At 43.1% G+C, this 13,593-nt stretch overlaps 1 protein-coding gene across 1 annotated transcript in view; it reads right to left on the bottom strand.

The window, feature by feature from the left end:
• The window catches only part of PTPRM (protein tyrosine phosphatase, receptor type M), a 509,160-nt gene that overhangs the window by 316,752 nt on the left and 178,815 nt on the right, over positions 1-13,593 (bottom strand). The gene's annotated exons all lie outside the window — the stretch shown is intronic.

Raw genomic sequence — 13,593 nt, forward strand, 5'->3', positions numbered from 1 at the left:
CCATCCAGTCCAACACTCTGTCACACAGTGGCCAAAAATACCAGGTGCCATCAGGAGGTCCACCAGTGGGGCCAGGACATTAGAAGTCCTCCCACTGTTGACCCCGCCCAAGCACCAAGAAGACAGAGCATCACTTGCCCCAGAGTCCCTATCTATACCTTCTGGCTAATAGCTACTGATAGACCTCTGCTCCATATGCTTATCTAATTCCCTTCTGAAGTGTCAAGATTGCCATAAAAATTGTTTTAATAATCTCCACAAGAAACATGGCTTTTGTCTGTTCAGTGCCTACCCAGAAAGTAACAGAATAGATATGACTAACAAATGTAGAATTTTTTGTAGAAAAATGTAGCAGGATACTCCAGCTATCACCATACTCCAGCTATCACCAAAGTAACACTCAAGACCTGGTGAGAGAAATTCAGAATAGTTATCTATAGCAGAGTTATCTAAATTGAGCATTTTAGACATCACTTTTACAGAATCCAAGTGACAAGAGTGCATGGTTATATAAATCTGAAAGAGGAAATACCACCAATTAATTCTGCTCGACTTCTAAGTGTACTTTATTTAAGAATCCTCCTAATCTGATATGTGCAACCAAGCTTAACAAAGTGATGTGGAAGGAATAAATTTAGACCAAACAATCCTCAAAACTGATAATAAATGGATTGGATTTTTCGATTAGCTTGATAAAATAAAGGTTAATATAAAAACATATTTGTATATTATAGGCGTTCATAGCAGAATATGCTGTTTCTTTCTCATGATCAATACTACTTTACTGTACTTAATTATCTTTGTAAAAAATAGAGTGATGGTAAAATGGTAGAGTGATAATTTCCTATATGGCAAGGATCTCCATTTTTGCTGACATATTTGCCCCTGTAATTGTCACACTTGGCTAAAATAATTGATGAAATTAAGAAAAGTAATGCGAGGTATAGACAGGTAAGATACAGGGAGTGATAACTGCATCTTATGCTCCTTTGTTACTCAGGCTAAAGAACCATGCCTCACCAGCAAGCTCTTACAAGGGTGTGAGCCCTATTAGGTTTTTCATATTTTCTTCTTGCAATTCTGCCCTTTGGAAGAGTTTAGTGGAAGCATACAGGGTAGTATCTCCAAAACCTGTATCTACTAGATTCAGCATCTGCTGTGGAATTGAGTCTCAACATACAGGCTGGGACATATTTTCCCTGAGGATTCATTAATTACGCATCTATTCTACAAGTCTATCCTGAGCTGATTGCCATAGAAATGACAGAAGATAAAATCCAGTCCTGAATAGTGAGGGCCTAACTAAACATTAAACTAGAAATGTGTGAACAGTGCCACCCGCCCCCATGCATAGCTTAGCTTTTAAAAAGCAGCTAATCAAGGGACAGATTGGGGCCATAGTACTCAGAAATATTTTTAAAAACCCCAAAACTCTTCCTCCTGTTGTAGTTTCCCCAGTCAAAACTAAGCAGGTTGCGTAGGAGGATTTCAGCCCTGCTAGGAACAAACAAGAGGCAGAAAGATGGCTAAAAACAGCCTGAAAGGGGGGAGGGGGGGTCACCTCTCTTTCCCCATTACTGCATCCCAAAATCTAAATTTGTTATCCCCTTTGCTTTTTAAGGCGAAACTAAACTACACATTGGAGGAATCCAATCACAGATTCTGGGTATAAGATGTACATTAGTAAGATACTTCAAATTGCATTAAAATAATTATGCGATTCCATTCTCTGACAGATTAGTAGACCACCAGCACAATCCTAAACAGTTACACACCCTTAAACTAGAATAATTTATCTATTCCAGTTGGATGAGATCTATGACTCAAAGCTCCCCCCCTCAAGTAGTAGACAAATATAGATGCTTCACAAATGTGCGCTGTAAAAGACCAAGCAACCCCCCCCCCCAAGAAAAACCCTGGTCCTGCATACAGAATTTCCACATATCATCTTGAAGATCCTTCTGAATGCACGTAGGGGGAGCACGGAAATTGCCTATTTGAAAAAAATCCCAACATAAATATTGTAATGTATTGAATGTATTACGTGAATCGCCTAATTCACCTCCCATGTTAAGCTTGAGCCGGACGGAGGCTATTGGTCGCTCTTCAACAGCGACCAATCAGAACTGTTCCAGTTCCCTGCGAGGGAAAGACTCTCATTGGTCCTTATCCGCACAACCTCATTGGTTGTTTATTGTAAATAGGCGTGGCTATGTTAGCCCGGGAATGTTTAAAAGGAGCCTAGCTCCCAATGTTAATCTGTTCTGGTTATGAATGCCTTTAAGCGCTTGTTCGTTACTTGAATAAAGCTGATTCACTTTGCTGAAATCACTCTCCGGATCTTTGTTAGCGGCAATCTAACAATTATAATCTCCCTTCAGGAGAAGACCAGGCTGAAATCTTCTCCCTGGCATGCTTCCTTTCTCTGTGCAGGATTATTTTTTTAAATATGATAGAAGCATTCAGTCTCCCTCCAGCATCCCATACTTTTTCTGAACATGTCCATCAAGCATCAGATACATGCATTCACAGTGGAGTTATAGAACTGGCAAGAACAATGGGGATATCAATTCAGCCTCCCACCCTAAATCAGGGTCCTCTAAACATCAGTTGGCTATTGATTAACCTACTAGGTGTGCTGCTATGAATGTCTCTTGTGTTCTGCATATCTCTGTTCCATATGATTTGCAAGATCCAGAAGTATTATTTATCCAAACAATGCCAAATTTACAATTATACTCTTTAAAAAACCCAAGTCTAGAGTGTGTATAGTTTTAAAGATTATTATTTTAGAATACATAAAGAACACAGACATTTCTACTCATGTAACATATATCATCATTTCATTGTGATGCAAGTTTATTTACAGCTTCAGAGACAGTAGTGGGCTAGAAAAATAGAAAAGCTATTCCTTTTGCATTTGTAAATGGTTTTAACAATAGGCTTTTATCATCTAGTACTATGAATGATGCCTGTCGTTCTCCCAGGCAATTCAGAAGCACACAATAACAGTGCTTTAGATTTAGACATGTATAGAGGCTACATCCAACAAACACTACTATATGCATGTACATTCTAGATTTAGGATGCACAGAGTAGAATTATTATTTTTTTAAAAAACCAATTCTGCTGTTAAAAAGGTAAAGGTTCCCTTGCTCGAAAGCCAGTCGAATGCGACTCTAGGGTTGCGGTGCTCATCTCCGTTTCAAAGCTGAAGAGCCAGCGCTGTCCAAAGACGTTTCCGTGGTCATGTGGCCGGCATGACTAAACACCAAGGTGCACGGAACGCTGTTACCTTCCCACCGAAGCGGTACCTATTTATCTACTTGCAATTTCTTGCTTTCGAACTGCCAGGTTGGCAGGAGCTGGAACTAGAGACGGGAGCTCACTCCGTCATGCGGCACCCTGGGTCTCGAACGGCTGAACTACTGACCTTCCACAGCCTGCAGTTCAGCATCTTAACCACTTGAGCCACCACAGCTCCGAATTCTGCTGTTAGAAGAATACAAATGTAAAAGTTTTGTTTATCCAGCAGTGGGAGGGGGACATTTTGTTCAGCTGCATTTAATCAGAAATGTGCTTATGATATTCAATGCCAGATCATGAAAGTATGCACAAAATATTTACAGGAGACTTGTATAAACAATTAACTGCTCTTGTCCTACTTCTTAAAAGTTTGAGATACTAATTAGTTTAATTGTAGTACTACTCAATTGGTTTAGATTAATTGATTACAGATCTGGCATTCTGTTACCCATTTTTTTGGAGGTTCAATACATGACAAACATATTTGCTTTGTACGTCACCATGGATAGTCATTAAAGGAACAATCTACAAATCCACCATATAGTACTGCACTGTATTGATACAAGCTACATACCTGTTAGCACTACCCAAGTTGCAGATACCTTTCCTTCTCAGGCCCATAGCCACAGTGGAGCACAACGGGGCATGCATCACCAATCATTTGCCATACCCCTCCAATCAGCACTAGGGGTTGTGAAATCTGTCACAAGTCTTCTGCCAACAAGAGAAGCTGTTTCCTTCCCTCCTCCTCCCTTCCAGGCTTTGCCAATGAAGGAGAGACTCTCCTTCCCTCCTCCCACCTTCCTCCCAGGCTTTGCCAATTAGAATATCTTTCCCTCCTCCCGCCTCCTTCCCAGGCTTTCCCTTTGCACTATACTTCCTGCACAAAGTGCTTCCTGTGTTCTGAAACATGTGACACAGCCCTTTTCCTGCCATAGCTTGCTAGCTCATTTATGCCAGTCATGGATTCCTCTGATCTGCAGCACAGTAGCATATTACGGTAAAAGCTTTTTTATCTCTCTTTTTTAGCCCCGGGTAGAGAGTGTTCAAAGTTGACTGGAATCAGACGGGGTGGGTGGTGGCAGCAGCAGCCTCTGTATTCTGCCCTTCACAAGTGTGTAACCATTTCACAGTGTGGGAGTAAGGAGTGAAGTGGCTAAATTTGTGGATGACATGAAATTGTTCAGGGTGGTGAAACACAGGGAGGATTGTGAGGCACTCCAAAGGGTTCTGTCAAGGATGGGCAAGTGGGCGTCAACATGGCAAATGGGGTTCAATGTGGCCAAGTGCAACGTTGGACTGGATGGGCCATTGGCCTGATCCAACATTGGCTTTTCTTATGTTCACAATGTAGCTAATAGCAGATTGTGTCCTATACCTGCTTTAAGCTTATTAGCTGTGGTTGAGAGCTCTATGTGCATCAGATCCAGAGACTCTTATTAACTTTGTCACAGTAAACCACCATTACCACTCCGTGAACTACAAATCACTATTTCACCTTGTTGCATTTTGTTTCTGCTCCTGCAGCAGCAGAAACAACTTAATTTCACTGGAGACCATAAGAATCACTATTTCATTCTACTTGGTATCATTTTGTGGAAAACAATTTTTTTTGCATATGCAATGCTACTTAAATTAAATTTTTATTTTACATTTATCAAGACCCAGGTGAGAGATGGGTCTGGACTTCTGTTTAGTATATAGTGATGGTGGGTGTGTCTTTGTTCTGGTGTCTTCTGGTTCTTTCAGCTGCTCTTTGCAGAGATACGCTTGGGTGGCAAAAGGGGATGAGAGATGATGCCACAATTCAGTCAGTGGGTAGGGGGAGATATGGTGGTGGGAAAAAGAATTGGCCAGGTAAAGGGAAAGGACAACAGACATCTGTGTGCTGCTGCCTTTTCAGCCAGTTAAGGTGAGGTTGGTAACCATATCAACACTCTGCCAGGCTATAAAATTATGGTTCTAAATGCAAGGTCAATCATTTCCTGTTACTATGTTAGGTACTCCTGCTGGAGCTCTGGTTGACCTCTGTAATGAGGAAATGACCCGGGTAGTTGACACAATCATTCCCAAGTGCCCTCTCTCACGTGTTAGATCCAGGTAGCTCCTTGGTTTACTGAGGGGCTGCTGGTGATGAAAAGACAGCTAGAGGGACAGTGGAGGAAGACTCTGGATGAATTTGGTAAGGCACAGGCCAAAGCCAATTTCAAAGAGTAGTCTGCAGCAGCAAAGAAACAATACTTTTTGGGCATCACAGCACTTGCACAGGCCCACAGAGGCCTGTTGGGATCTGGCCTGCAGGAAGAGATGGATTCCTTGGTAGTCCACGGCGACTGTTTTGCTTAACACTTTGCAGATAAAATCTCTTGCATCCATTCTGACTTGGGACTCTGCATTAACACTGACAGGGTCTGATGGTGCCAGGGTGCCAATTTGTCCAGCTGTTTGGGATACATTGCAATTTCTTCAGTTTGTTGATATGGATAAGGTTCTTGAAGGATTGAGGCCTACCACTTGCTTGTATTGCCCTTGCCTTAACTACTTGAATCTGCTGTGAGGTGGCTGACTGGATTTGAGAGGTAGTTAATGACTCCTTGAGAGAAGGGATAGTTGCCCTGGCTTTGAAACAGGCTGTGATATATCCACTACTAAAGAAGCCTACCTTGGACCCAGGAGATGGGGGCTGCAGTCTCACACACACACACTAAATAATCCACTTTCAATCCACTTCCAGTGTACTTTTCTACTGGATTTTACTGTGTGAACTGGCAAAATCCAGTTGAAAAGTGGATTGAAAGTGGATTACTTAGTGAATGTGACCGCAGCCTTTAATAACTATCAACCAGACTCAAATGTTTCACTCTTGAGCAAGGTGACTGAATGGTTGGTGGCTGGACAACATCAACCATTCCTGGATGAAGTGGATTGTTTGGATCCTTTCCAATCTGGTTTCAGGTCTGGTTATGGGACAAATTTAAATAGCCTTGGTCACCCTGGTGAATAACCTGCACCAGGAGATGGAATGTGACTCTGGGCTGGGATTGAGAGGCCTTGTTCTGCAGTGGTTTCAGTTCTACCTGGAGGGCAACTTTCAGAAGGTGGTACTGAAGGATAGCTGCCCAACCCCTTAGCCTTTGGGCTATGGAGTCCTGCAAAGCTCCATCTTGTCCCCTATGCTTCTCAACAACTACAAGAAAATGCCAGATGAGGTCATCTGGAAATATGGGCTGGGTTCTCAGCAATATGTGGTGTAGCTGTAGGTTGCGCTTCTGGCCTTTCCCAAGAAGGTTGTAGAAACCCTGAACCAGTGCCAAGAAGCAGTTTTTGTCCCTTTGTCCATCCGTTTAACAAAGGAGAATTTCCCTGTGCTGCCCACTCCAAATCAGGCTTCCCACGCTGGGTTTTAAATAAAGTTCAATACATCAAAAGGTCCCTAATACGATTATTCATCCTGACTTAATAGCCTCCAGCTGCTAGGTCTGGATGGGGAAAAGACAGGTTGCCCTACCTCTCCAAATCAGGTGGCTTTTAAATAAAGTTAAACACATCAAGAGTTCTATAAGGGGATCATTCATCATGTTGCATCCTTAGGAATCAATAAGACTTGTACATAAATGTATACAGAATTTCAGCAAAATCCTTGCATGCAAAAGAATGCAAGATCAACATACTGCCAGCCCCAGTACAGAAAAGGAAACTGGCAGACAGAAATGGGTGAACCCAGGAGACATGGTGATCCTTGCCCGTGTAGTACTAACACAGTAGTGGTGTGGTAGGCTTTGTTTATCTAGGGTATTCATATCCTGTTTCTCTTCCTGATGGGGATCCAAAGCAGCTTTCAAAAATATCCACAATTGAAATTAAACAATTCAAATAAATACACAGGGAACAGACTGCCAAAATGACAAATAAATGGGATTCTAGATCAAATCAAGCTTGAACTCATTAATAAAAAGAGTCAACTGCATTGTGTATTGTATGTGTGCGTACACACACACACAAACACATATATACATACACCCAATTTTAAAGAAGGAATTGGTTAACCTGCTAAGTGCATCTAGGAAATATGAAACCAGTAAGTGTTAAAATTCCATACAGATCTCAACAAAGATACACAAAGAGTGTGCTAAGTACACATAAAATATTTTATTCTAGCCTAAGGCATTTTAAAAACATTCTACAAGAAAAATATTCCCAGCATCTCATTTGAGCCTTCTTTACTCAATGTGGAATCAAGAAAGAACATCTTAGATATTCTCAAGGCATTCTATCAACAAAGCCAGTACTTGAGTAAAAATCCCCCCCTTACACATGCACATTAGTTAAAACAACACTAAATATAATGATTATTATCTGTATTTTTGGTGTGTTGCTTACTTACATAATAATCAAAATACCACCCACATAATGTGTGGTATTTTCAGTGAAGTAACATAGAACTATGGCTTTGTGAGCACATTCCCAGGGCCTTATACTTCTTGTTTAGAATATATATAAGAAATAATGGTCACTATGTGATAGATTCAAGTGGGTAGACGTGTTGGTCTGAACCAACAGAACAAAGTTTGAGTCCACTGGCACCTTTAAGACCAACAAAGGTTAATTCTGGGTATAAGCTATCGTATTCATGCACACTTCCTGGCAACTAACCCCTCCACCCTTTCTCTACCTATATGTAATGGCTGAGGAAGTCTTGTTTCAATATATCTGAAGAATAATTCCACAAGGCCTGCAAGGCGAAGGTGTTCCACCAGGCGTTGGGTTGAGGATAGTGACAGTTTCCATCTGTCTGGTGCTCCTGTTTCCTGCCCTCCCCCCTTGCGAGGCAGTGGCACAACTGGTAGCTTAGCATTCTCTTATCAGTCTGGTTCTTGTATATTTATTGTATTTCCATTGTTTTAATTGTTAAATTAATATATATGGCTGTTTTTATTGATGTACGCTGCCCTGAGCCATGTTTTCCAGGGGAGAATGGTTTAGAAATCTAATTTAATAATAATAAAAATAATAATGACAAAGATGGTTGCGCCAGCTTCTCAGCATGGGCTTTTCTGTTTTCGTGTCCACCCCTTTTTCGGGAAACTTCTACCTTGGCTTTCTTTGGGGCTTTTCGCAGCAGTGAGCTGCTGGCTATATCATGCTGCGATAACAGCAGGAGTGCTTTGGCCCTTAGGGATATTTCATTGCAGGGCTCCGAGCTTCGTATTTTACTACATAGGTCCAGAACAGATAGGTCCAGAACAGAACAGTGAAGAAAGGAAGTCCAGAGCCAGTTTGGTGTAGTGGTTAAGTACGCAGACAATAATCTGGGAGAACCAGGTTTGATTCCCCACTCCTCCACTTGCAGCTGCTGGATGACCTTGGGCAAGCCATAGTTCTGCCAGGGCTATTCTTGAAAGAGCACTTTCTGACAGAGCTCTCTCAGGAAAGGGAAAGGAGTTTGTAAGTTGCTCTGAGACTCCGAGTGAAGGGTGGGGTATAAATTGAATTTCTTCTTCTTCCTCCTCCTGCTACTGAAGGCTTGCCCTGCTCAGTACTGTGCACGTCTGACGACCTGTCAGTCCAACCTGATGCCCCTGTGACTTTGCACGCTGACAGGTCATGCTTGTCTCGTTTTCAATTTATTGGCATCATGTGCACAGGCATGGCTTCCAAGTAGGGTCTCCCTTTGGATAAGATATGCACCATAGGCAGCTGGCACTCCTTGGCATACAAAATGTACATACATCCTCTGCCATGACTTATGAAGTCATCATCATGCTATCATCATAAAGCTCGGCAAGAATGACCTTCCTGCTTAGAAGGGGGTCATACTGGCAAAGAACCATGGCTGCCAATATTCAGTCACTGCACTGCAGAATTTCTAATACACCACTGCTATGGTCAGGACTGTTGGAATGCAGTGAATGGTACAAGGCAATCTCGCCAGATAAATGGGTTTTGCCAGGCATAATATCTGCAAGACAGCATCACAGTTTGTAGAAACCTTCGAGGACCAGATTATTACACACCCTGAGATTTCATTCAGACAGGCAGCCCTCTTTAGGTCAGACGGGGTGCACCTCTAGGAATGGGGCACAAATATTTGACTAGATTATCCAGAATGGTCTGTTGAATTGGCTGCAGGCACTGGTGGGAGCCAGGCATGGGGTCATCCTGCTCTCTGGCAGTTTTGGGCATTGGGACAGATCCTTTGGTGGGGGGGAGGCCATGTCAGCTTGCCTGCCTCCCCTGGTTTTGGGGACTCCCTTAAGGGGGTGGTGGAGCCACTCAGCCAGATGCCCAGTTGAGAGCTGCCTGCTGGCTTCCACCACCAGGTGGCAAGGGGACCATGCAGCAGCTGGTGCCCACATGGACCTAAGGTCTTGCCACTCCACAGTTGTATCTACCCCAGCAGTCACGCTGGGGATGTGGTTACTGGGTGGCAGATGGGTCATCCAATGTTGGATCCATCCCCATGCTGCTCTAATGCTCCTTTGACTATATTCAATAAAGCTGTGGCCATATTGACACCAAATACTAGTCTCTGTGGTTTTCTTCCACTGCATCACCCCTCATCCTCTCTAAACCCGCAAACAGTATACTGAAATCAGTGTCATCAAGTGTCTCCAGTGGCCTCAGATCAGGGGTCCCTATGTAAACACTGGGAACACCCTCCCTTTTTCCTCCTTGGCCACTCTTTCTCAACTACCCCCAGTTCCTCCACTTTAGCTCTCCACCACCTTAAAGCACCATGCCTTCCCACTAACCCCTCCTGTCCATCTTTCCCTTTTTGTTGCTCAGTCCTTGGAGTCCCCAGAATCCTTTTGCCCCGCCTTATCCTTAGCTTCTTTAGGCACTTCTCCGTGTAGCGCAGGCTCAGTGTCCACACCCACTCCTTCCCAGCCTTCTGTCTGTGAACATGTGCCAGCTGTAGACCTGCCATCCTCCTCCTGAGGGTTCCTGAGTCTTAGAGGTCTGCCTGGTTCCTTCTGGGCTCTGGCCTCACAAGGGATTTGCTCCCCCTCTTGCCTTGCAGGTAAGGTGTTTTTGTCCTGGTTGGTCTCTTTGGTGATCTCTGACTCCCTTGCCCACTCCTCCTTGGCTGCAGGAGCAACCCACTCCTCCACCGCAGCTGGATACCATGCCGTGACTCCCCTCCTTCCTGCACAGAATGCCTTTAAAGCACTTGTGGGCCCCACCTCCAGCTCCTGCCTCTTCATTTGTAGCTGCTCTCTTTAAAAAGCCTGACCACCTGGCCTGATCCCACTCCCCCCCAAGTGGTGATGGACACTTACTCCCAGCCCAGTCATATTTACTTCTGTCCGTGCTGCAGGAGAGCCCCAATTGCTGACTGGGCTTGCTGGGATCCTCCAGTCAGTCACACAAAGATATTCAAAGTCCAGAGAGAACTAGGCAACCTTACAGAAGGCTTGCTAGAAAATAAAGTGGGATGGTTTTATAAGACTAGTATCTGCTGGCAGAAAGTAGATACCAAGCTAAATGGAAATTTTAAAAAGTACACAATCCTGTGCAAGTGCATCCACTAATGTATACTGTCAGTCACAGGAGCTGATCTATCACGATGCCTTCTAAGGCCTAACTACATATTATGCAGTCAAGACTTCGAGTTCTGTGCTGAAAACACAATTCTCATACATGTAGGGCCATGATTCAGCTTGGTTCAAACGTAACAGAGAACCCTGGTTTATTATAACTATGGTTAGTTTTTGAAACCAAGACTCAGCTCACTCAAGGTCAATTGTACTCAAGGAGTGATGATGCCCTTGGGCTTTGATACTCTTTGCATATGCCACACCCCCTGACATCACCGGAAGTGTGTCATAAGGCCACACACCCTGACATCACCGGATGTGTGTCATAAGGCCACACACCCCGCCCCCAACGGTCCCGGCCGCAGCCACTGGCCTTGCAGCTCCACTGCCGAGCCCCTTGAGGGGCCCGGTGGTGGACCTGCAAGGCCGGCGGGAGTGCAAGGAAGCCCCGCGAAGGCCCTCCCTGGCCCCAGGCAGGCAGGGGTGGGGAGAGGCAGGGAGGAAGCATCCTCCCTCTTCTCCTGCCTCCTCCTGGCTGAATGAGGGCCGGAAGCGAGGAAGCAGGAAGCAGGGGGCGGGGCTTCATCATGTGGGGGAACTGCGATCCCCCGCGATCCCCCCCGAAATGATCTCTGCCTCCATGGTTTATATCAATGCACCTTAGTATAACAACTGAGTAGGGAGAAACACAGTGAAGGGAGAGACAGAAAAACCATGTGCCTGGGGACCACTCCTTATTTGACTCCTGGTATAATCTATGGTCCAGCTAACAGATAAAAACATTCCACGTTTCTCGTGGTCAGAGATTCATCTTGCAAATACTCTTCATTCAATTAATAGGATATCTGATCATCATATTTTCCTTGCCAGTTTCTCTGAATTATTCTTTTTCTTTTTTATGTTGCTTTAACTTTAATGTGTGAATAAGAGAGTTGGAGATTAGTGAACACTGGATTCAACATATATTGGTTCCTTTATATTTTAATCCATGGGAAGATAACGGATGTAAATAAAGGCCTTAAATATTAAGGCAGGGATTTCGGTGTTGCTGTATTCAATATTTGCTGATAGCGCTAAAAGTTTTTCCCCTATGAAATACCTTGGAAAATCAATGCCTGGAAATGAAAACCAGGCATAAAATTAAACAAGGGACATCAGGTGTCCAAGACTTGTGAGTCTGGAGACTTCTATCTGCAAACACAACAATAATTCTGCCACATAAAGTAATCAAATAATTAATGGAAAAGGAGGCCCTCTCCATAGTAAACGTCAATCTTTAAGTAATGAGTTCCCCTACTACTTTATTCCACAGCTCTTCTTTTCTTGTGTATTTATTCCTCAATATAGAAAGCAAAATAAAACTTTCCTTTTTTAATCTTTGAAACAAATTGTGAGATATCATTTGCTTTGATTGTGGATGGTAGAGGCAAGCCTGCTTTAATGTTCCTAACAAAAGCTTAGTTCCAAGGAATATTCAAACAGCAGCATCATACAAAATAATGGTAGAAACAGAAGAAGAACAGACATGAAGAAGAGAGGTGAAGTGGCCCTTCTTTTCAGGCATAAAACGAGACAAGAAAGACTGGAAAATTTTTCCTATAAAATATGACTTCAAGCTCACTGGCAGACAGTGTCCCGGTGTCTCCCTATCCTCATCTGTCATCATTTATTTTCTAAAGTGTAGAAAAGCCATAAAAAGTGAATATTCTTTTTCTGAAAACTGGATTGAAAACTGAGCATAGAAACCAAAAGCAAACTGCAACAAGAGATCATGAACAAGAGAACATGATTTTGAATTTCTCTCACTTGCTGTCTACACCTTATGTTCAAATGTGTACAATTAATCCTCAATACTTTTTTTAAAAAATCTATATTTATCCTGCTTTTTCCCCTGATGGCATCCATGCTGTCCACTCCTGTTTTCTCCTCATAACAATCCTGCAAATGAGGTTAATTTGTTTGAAAGTGACTGGCCCAAAGTCACCTGAGTGAGGATTTAAACCTGGGTTTCCCAGGTCACAGTCCAAATTCATACTATTAAACCACATTCTCTCTCTCTTTAATAAAAGAAGAGTAGCCTCAGGAGGCTGCTATATAAAACAGGAGTGAGAGACAGAAAAGGATTGCCTATCCCTTTTGCCTACTGATTGGCTTTCTAGTAACAATTGCCCCCAACTGTTTTTCTGATCCAAAAAGGAATGCTTTCCCCAAAAGTGAATACTATTTTTTTTTAACTCAGAAGATATTAATATTGGTGTAATGGACTGCACTTTTTAAAAGCTTAGAAGTGCTGTACCAACAGCTGAAAGACTGTGAAAGGTTAATTCTTCACAGAGCCAGAGAGCCTTGAGTGGCAGCCTGTTCCAAAAGATCTGATTGGTTAGCATCAGCTGAGAAAGACTTCTGAACTGGATGCTGAGGAGAATTCAGTCTCATTTCAGCCCTAGCTGAGAAACGTTGAGTACTGACAGTTTCTGAATTCAGCCCTGACTGAGAGCAGTTTAAAAGAGACAGGATATCTGGGCGAAAGTTGACAAGGAAGATTGGGAAGTAGATGAAGACTCCCATTAGGGCCAAAGAAATGAGATAGATTTTCTAGAAAGAGAAGAAAATTCACTACACAGTCAAACAGGGAATTAGCTTTGAAGAGTTCAGAGATCCCTGGTATGTTGTGGTTCAAAACTGCCTGTAGAAACTTCAAGAATCAGTTAAAAACTCAAGAGTACTGGTGTTTCAAGAGAAGGGGTTC

The sequence above is a fragment of the Gekko japonicus genome, unplaced genomic scaffold (assembly GCF_001447785.1).
Source record: "Gekko japonicus isolate JY-2015 unplaced genomic scaffold, Gekko_japonicus_V1.1 scaffold138, whole genome shotgun sequence".
NCBI classification, from domain to species: Eukaryota; Metazoa; Chordata; class Lepidosauria; order Squamata; family Gekkonidae; genus Gekko; species Gekko japonicus.